Source organism: Tupaia chinensis, unplaced genomic scaffold (assembly GCF_000334495.1).
Source record: "Tupaia chinensis unplaced genomic scaffold, TupChi_1.0 Scaffold000350_1, whole genome shotgun sequence".
Taxonomy (NCBI): Eukaryota; Metazoa; Chordata; class Mammalia; order Scandentia; family Tupaiidae; genus Tupaia; species Tupaia belangeri.
In genome coordinates, this window is record NW_006159844.1 from 1,390,380 (window position 1) to 1,398,862 (window position 8,483).

Genomic DNA, 8,483 nt, shown 5'->3' on the forward strand with positions numbered 1-8,483 from the left:
TCTCAATCTCTCCATATCTCTCACTTGAAATAAACTTTTAAGAAAACAGGCAAAGATCTGAACAGATACCTCTGTAAAGAACAAACACAGATGGCAAATAGCATATGAAAAGATACTTCACATCATATGTCATTAGGGAATTGCAAATTGAAACAGTAATGAGATACCACTACAGGTTGAGTATTCCTTATCCAAAATGCTTGGCATCAAACATGTTTTGGATTCAGATCATCTCAGAGATAGGCCTAAGTTTAAACATGAAATTCATTTCTTTCATATACATGTATAATGCAGAGCCTAAAGGTAACTTTATGTTTTTGTATTGTAGCATTTTGACTGCAACTTGTCACAGGAGGTCATGTGTGAAATTTTCTACTGTGGCATTAGGTCAGCACTTAAAAATTTCAGATTTTGGAATACATCAGATTTTACATTTCATATTAGGGATACCCAACCTATACATACCTTATCAGAATGGCAAAATACTAAAATACTGACACCACCAAATGCGGAAAAGAGCAAGGCAAACTTTAATTGCTGGTAGGAATGCAAAATTAAACATACTCTTACCGTATGATCCAGCAATCATACTTCTTGCTATTTATCCAAATGAGTTGAAAACTTATGTCTCCAAAATCCCACGTGGATATTTATAGCAGCTTCATTCATAAGTACCAAACTTGGAAACAACCAAGATATCCATCAGTAGAGGAATGGATAAATGAACTCTGGTGCTTTCAAACAATGGGAGATATTATTCAGCAATAAAAGAAATATGCTACCAAGCCATGAAAAGACATGGAAGCAACTTACATGCATATTACTAAATGAAAGCCAATCTGAAAGGATACGCACTAGGTGGCATTCCAGGAAATGTGAAACTATGGAGACAGTAAAAACATTCATGATTGCTAAGGATTGGGGAGGAGGAAAGGATCAACAGGTAGAGCACAGAGGATTTTAAGTAGTAAAACTACTGTTATAGTACTGTAACGGTGGATATGGTCATTATGTATCTGTCAAAATCCATAGAATGTATACCACCAAGAGAAAACCTAATATAATCTATGGACTTTGGGTAATATTGATGTGTAATGTAGGTTTATCAACTATAAAAACATACCACTCTAGAGGCCAGAAGGTGGCATGGTGTTTAAGGCACTGGACACTCCCACATGGCTGACCATAGTTTGAGTCCCAGACCTGGTGGTTTGCTTTCTCATTTTCCCTCTGTGTGTGTGTGTGTGTTTCTCTGGTCAAATTAAAATAAGTGAGTGAATAAATAAAATTTTTAAAAAATACCTCTGATGAGAGATACTGATAGTGGGGAAGAGAGAGACAGACAGGGATTATGAGAACCCTTTTCTACTTTCAGTTTGATTTTGCTGTAAACCTAAACTGTTCTAAAAAATAAAATCTACTTAAAACAAAAGACAGTAGATTTCATGTGAATCAATTTACAATCCACTCTATTACAAAAGCCACACCCACAAATCTGTTTAAGACAAGTCCTTGACCTTCCTATTGGATGCTAGGGACGGCGCTCTCAAAAATTCCTAGAGAACCCTTTGTTTAATGAAGAGGATCTGTAAGGCATGGCACATCCTTAACATACCTAAAGGGACTAATAATGTCTGTGTAAGACATGACATTAAATTTGCTGAGGTCTTTATTAAGTGTTTTACAATCACTCTCTTAACTTTATAGTAAATCATGTTTTCCTGACAATACTCTAGATTTAGCTTCCTTTCATAAGCTTTTTCTTAATTTTAGAATTATCTGCCATCTGGATAAACTGGAAAAAAAATTTTATTTTCAAACCCAGCAAGTTTAGCTTGTTTTATGTAACTATTCTTTCTTTAGCTTATCTCTTTTCTATCATCTTTTACTATACGCAAGCAAGAAGCAGCCAGACAACACCTTCAACCTCTTCCTAGAAAAATCCTTATCCTGCATATCATTATAACCACCTTCTACTTTCCACATTACCATAGTGACAATGTTACTAAACTTTCTGTTATTACATAACAAGGACACTCTATCTCCAACTCCTAATGACATTTTTTTTTTCACTTTCTTCTAAACTTTCTCTGACAGCCTTCTCAAGGGCAATCAGGTTTCTACAAATAATCTCTTCCAGGTTATTTAGCCTTCTGCCCATTGTCTAGTCCTCTCTAGTCTAGTCACCCTTTAACCACTGCCACATTTTTAGATTACTGTTACACAGCATCCCACTTCTAGGCATCAAAATCTATTTTCCAGTTTCTATGACTGAGAAACAATTTCCCCCAAAGTTTTACTGACATAAAACAACAACAATATTTATTTTGGTCAAGAATTTATAATTTGGACAGAGCTTAGGATAACTCATCTCTGCTTCATTCAGCCTTAGCTTCAGGAGCTTGAAGGCTGAGGACTGGAATCACCTGAAAGTTTATTCACAAGTTTGGCAGTTGATTCTGGCTTGTAGTTGGGCTCTTAGCTGAGACTATAAGCCAGGACACTTGCATGTGGCCTAGGCTTCCTCATGATTCCCAACAAGACGTGAAGTCACACAATGTCATTTGTTCAGCACTCAACTTATTGAGGCAATCAAAGTTCAGCCCAAATGTGAAGGAAAGGAAATGGATTTTACCTCTTGAAGCAGGGAAGTGGCAAGCTTCCAGAAAACTCAGGAGGGACCAGAAACCTTACTGTGGCCATTACAAGGAAATACAATTCACCAAACAAATAAGTAAAGAGGCAACAATATTAAATAAATTGCAATTAAATGTAACCTAACAACTTAACAAATGAACATCCTCTTATGACCAAGTAAAGCATGCTCCAAGAATATAAAGGTGTCCCCTTATCAGGAACTATGAAATATAATTCATTAACTTAGTCATTGAATTGGTGTGTTTAAAACATGCCATAAACAAAATAATACACAAATAATAGATTTAGGGGGAAAGTATTTGTAATACAAATGATAAAGAGTTACTGTAAATAACAGAAAGGACTTACCTTTCATAGGAACAATGCACTAACCATTAGAAAATTGGACAAAGGATATAAATAGGAAATTTATACTAAAGCAAATGCCAAACAAAAACTACTAAAAAAAAATACTAAACTCACTAATAGAGAAATGCAAAATACTTATCCATTGGATTGGGAAAAATTTTAAAGTACTAAAAAACCTGAATTGGTGGGATATGGGTAAAAGAGAGCTGTTATACATTGCTGATGATAACATAATGTTTTACAGAATTTCTTGAATTAAAGCAATTTTAGTAAATAGAGTTCACACTAAAATTATAATTCATAGCAAATATTTTTCAAAAACTATAGCCAAATAGAACATTGAAGTCTGCATTATTATAAAATAAATTTTAAGTTCTGAGAATTGTTCATTCGGCACCTACATTGATTGTTTGAGTTATTAACTAAGCCACATCCCAGAAATATAAAATCTAAATTAGAGAGAACAGTACGAAATGAAAGACTATTTTAATTATACTCTAATATTAAAATGCCAAGTACTTTCTATTTCCCAGTTTTGCTAAATAATAAATGCCACTGGTTAACATTTCAAAATACTGTATAAAATTGTTTTTGCTTTTTCTTGGAAAAACTGACTCTGATTTTATCTGAAACCTTCTTGACAAGTTCTTAAAAGAAATCAATGGCTTCCTTTTCTTGATTAGAATGTGAAGTTTCACAGGGTTTTCAAGTCTCCTGTTTCTGTCTTCTTCTTAAAGCTTAAATTCCAAATGGCAAGTAGCCAGATTGCAGAGCTATCAAATACATACCACAGAACTCTCTTATCTAAAACCCTGCACTGCCATTTCTGCTCCTGACACATAGGATGAAAAGAAAGAAAGAGAAACCACAGAAGAAAATCCTGGTGACCTTGGGTTAGGCACAGACTGCTTTGGTACTACATAAAAACAATTTCTATAAAAGAATAATCTGGACTTCATCAAAATTAAAAACCTGCTCTTCTAAAAATGCTACTAAAAGTGTAAAAGACAAGCCACAGATTTGGAAAAATATTTGTAAACCATATATTTAACAAAGGACTTACTTAAAGAATACATAATTTTCAGAACTCAATAATGAGAAAAAAATTAATGAACAAAATATTTGAACAGACACTTCACCCAAAGAAGTCACACTGATTGCAAATAAATACATGAAAAGATGTTCAACATCCTTAGTCATTAAGAAAATGCTAATTGGGACCAGCATTTAGCATAATGGCTATGTCGCTGGACTCCCACGTAATCGACCACGATTCACGTCCCGGGCCTGGTGGCTTAAAACTCACGCCGGATGCGTGTGCGTGCATGCCCAAGATCCCAAGAGGAGAATGGAGGAGAAGGGATTGCGGCGTGGCCATCCCCCCTGGGGGGTGATTTCTCTCTCTGTCTGGCGAGCGCTCGTGCCCTATAGCGAAAACCTCTCCAAATAAAAAAAAGAAAGAAAATGCTAATTAAAACCACAATTGGATCCCAGGGCACAACTACTGAAACAAATTATATCTTAAAATTTACCATACCAAATGTCTATAAGAATGTGGAGGAACTGAAACTCTCATATACTGCTGATGGAAGTCTAGAGTGGTGCAACTACTTTGGAAAATAGCTGAGTTTCTTTAAATAAGCACCCACTTCAGATGGATGTCCATTCCTAGACATTTACCCATGAGAAAGCATCTATTCACACAAAGACTTGTAAAGGTATGTTCACAGCAGCTTTATTTGTAATAGCCCAAAAAAATGGAAAACATCCAAATACCATTAACATGTAAATGAATAAACCAGTGGTCCTTTATCATATAATAAACTGTACTCTGCAATACAAAAGAATGAACTCTGGACATGTGACAATGTAAATGAATCTCAAACTGACTATAAGGAGTAGGGATGTCACAACAGTTATACAATTGGATCCACCCACTTGAGAAGGTTCCAGTTTACATCCCAGAGCCTCCCTGCTTATACTAGTTGAGCACATATACCCCTGTGATCCCAGCTATAGGAGGCTGGGGGTAGATCAAGATATAAAAACCCTATTAGGTGGTACCTGTCTCTCTCTGTGTTAGTCTCTCTCTCTATCTCTGAAGAAATAAATAAACTTAATTTTTTAAAAAGGTATAATGTGAGAATGAAATGTCAAATACAAATAAACAAAAAGTACATGTTAAATGGCTACAGTTTATAAAATCCTTAAAAATGCAAACTAGTCTGCAGTAACAAAATGGAAACCATCAACTGCCTGGGGTGGGGGGAGAGACGGGGGATAAATGGGAATGAAGGGAAGGATCAAGGAGGGACTCCATAAAACTCTTGGGAGGGATGAATATACTAGTGAATTATAGAGACTGTTTCATGGATAGATACATAAGCATATTGACTGTCCACTTTATCCATGAGCAGGGGAATGTATGTCACTTATATCTCAACACTGTATTTTAGGAAAAAAAAGTCTTACCAGAATTTAAAAGGCAATGTGACATTTTACTAAAAATGAAAGTACAAATACATTCCCACCCTCCCCCTTTTCCTGGACACCTACCCAACTGAAATAGAAGCCCCAGTATTTAAGAATGTAAGTATAGGGATATAATACAGAAGGAAAAAAATGCAAGAAATAAAGTGAATTGGTGAGTGGCCAAATAAATTATAGTATACCCACACCACGGAATATTATGTAAGCTTTAAAAATAATGAATCAGGGCTGGCAGGTGGTATGATGGGTTAGGTTGCTGTATTCCTACATGGCCAACTGCAGTTTGAGTACTGGACATGGTGGCTTGCTTCCTCACTTTTCCCTTTGTTGCTCTCTGGTCAAATTAAAAAATAATAATAACAAATGGAATTAAATAAATAAATAATTCCTTTTTTTAAATTATTCAAGGCTAAACTACATCTTCACAGGATTTCCATGAAACATGTTGAAAAGAAAGGCAAGATGCAAAAAGGTCCATATAAATGATCTTATCATTGTAAAAAGAAAAGAAACCCTAATGATAGCTGTATATATAGATACATACAAAAGTAGTATGTATGGCAGTTAAAACAGTCCCTGGAGACATATTGTCCAAATTCAAATCCAGACACTAGCCTGAGTGCCACAATTCTCTCATGGGTAATAGAGCTAATTACAATAGCTGGGGCTAGAGGTGACGTAGTGGTGAAGGCACTGGATTCCCACATGGTTGCCTGCAGTTTGAAACCCAGAAATGATGGCTTGAAAATCACACCAGGTGCATGTGTGTGCATGCCCTAACTCCCAGGAGGAGAACAGAGGAGAAAGGATTACAGCATGTCCATCACCCTGGAGGGCTATTTCTCACTGTCTCTGTCTCTCTCCAGCAAGTACACATGCACTTCAGAAAAAAAAAAAAAAAAAAACAAGAAAACAAAAAATAGCTAACTTGGAAAGTTTGTGTGAGGATTTAAAAAGCCAAGATAGAGAGAACACTTAGAATAGTGCTTGGCATAAGCATAGTAAAAGTGTTCATTCTCATCATAATTATATAAACATTGAGAAAAATAAGACTCTTGTTTGTTAATATGGGTTATAAAAGAGAAAAAGACTGAAAAAAAAAAGTAGAAAGGAGAAAAAAGGGCCTGAGGAAAATAGAGGGGAAAGATTGCACTGAAAAATCCATGTGAAAGATATGATTAATACATTAATGCATTTATATTTTTAAAAATAGCTACCTTTGTTAGGAACAAAAGTAATGGGGGAAAAAATGAAAACCTACTCAATTTTCAGTAACAGGAAATTTTATTATCCTGGTGAAGAAACCTCAATGAAAGAACAATTTGATATCTTGCACTTGCTTCAAATAAGAATAGTTTGGCCCAACTAGATTACAGAAAACTGTTCTCACAATGGCCTCTTTGGTATTCCATGAATACTCCAAATATACTTCAACGTCTATGGCTCTGCACCTGTTCTTTTCTCTGACTAGAATGGTCCTTTTATTTTTTTTAATTTTTTTTTTTACATTCAATCACTGTATCATTACAACATACCAAATGAATTTCCCTGTCATGAATATACTGTATATTGGTTCAGTCAAAGCCACCACGATACACATTATAATTGTCATATTTCATTCCACCATAGGTTCTTTAAAAGTTTTTTTTTTTTTTTTTTTTTTTTTTTGGAGAGGTTTTTGCTATAGGGTGCATATGTTCACCAGAACGACAGAGAGAGAAAGTGAGAAATTCATTCCCCCCGCCGGGGATGACCATGCCACAATCCCTTCTCCTCCATTCTCCTTTCTGGACCTTGGGCACACACTCACACATGCCCATCATGCGTTTAAGCCACTGGGTCCGGAACTCGAACCACGGTCAACCACTTGGGAGTCCAGGGACAGCCATTACACCAACAGCTGGTCCCAATGTTTTGCTTCTTCTATTAGCTAACCATGTGTTTTACTCTCTTCCTTGCTTCATATTTCTACTCAAATGTCATCTTATTAAAGAGAAGGGTTCCCTGGCCATTTTACATATGCGTGTAACTACCCTCTATCCTTTTATCTTGCTTTATTTACTGCTGTAGCACTTACCCCACCATTATATTATGCATTTATTTTCTATCTACTCTCACTCCACAATCCCAAAGATTGTTCGGTTTACAACTGTATCTCCAACACCTAGAATAGTATATGACTCCTAGGAGACAATAGTTTAAAAAAAGGGAGAATTCCAGAAGCAAAAAAGAAAAGACAACCAGGATGTTCCACACCAACAATACAGTGTTTCAAGTAAGAAATTCATTAACAGTCATGTGACTGTTTCCTGTTTCCTTGCTCTTGGTTGTATGCTTATGATAAACCCCATTAATTAAACTAAATCTTTACAACCGCAACACAAATATTATCATAATCACTCCTTATATTTGTATATTTATTACAGTCCATAAAACACTTTCTTATTACATGAGATCTTCACAATAATCCTAGAAGACATTACAGGTGTCATTATTTCTAATTACTTTCATCTGTGGAAACCAAAATTGAGAAAACTTAAGTCATTTGGTCATTTAAAAAGTCTGTTTGACACCTTCTTTAATGCCCAGTTGACTACTCCAGGTGTTCTTCATTATTATTAGTGGCCATCTTAACTATCAGCAGAGCTTAAAACTCACATACCCCTGTTCAACTCCATAAGCCCTCAGTCAATATAAGTATGGCTATTTCCCACAAACATCACCAAAGTTTCTCATGCATAGCCAATTAAGAATTACTTTATTAGACAATTCTACTGCAATTCTTCCTTGCTCAAAACTACTTGATGGCTTTCCATTTTGTTCAAAATAAAATCCAAAATACTGCCTGGCACCAAACCCTTTAAACAATGTTACCTTTCCAGGTATTGCCCACAGACAATGCTTCATTGTGCTGCCTTGGTTCCCTAGTTATGCCTCCTTCTTCCTCCTCATTCCTATGCTTTCACTCATTGCCTTTCTACCCAGAA

At 35.7% G+C, this 8,483-nt stretch overlaps 1 pseudogene; it reads right to left on the reverse strand.

The window, feature by feature from the left end:
• LOC102479311 (WD repeat and SOCS box-containing protein 1-like) overlaps nucleotides 1-2,161 on the reverse strand; it is a 22,161-nt pseudogene extending 20,000 nt beyond the window's left edge.
• Nucleotides 2,162-8,483: the final 6,322 nt, after the last annotated feature.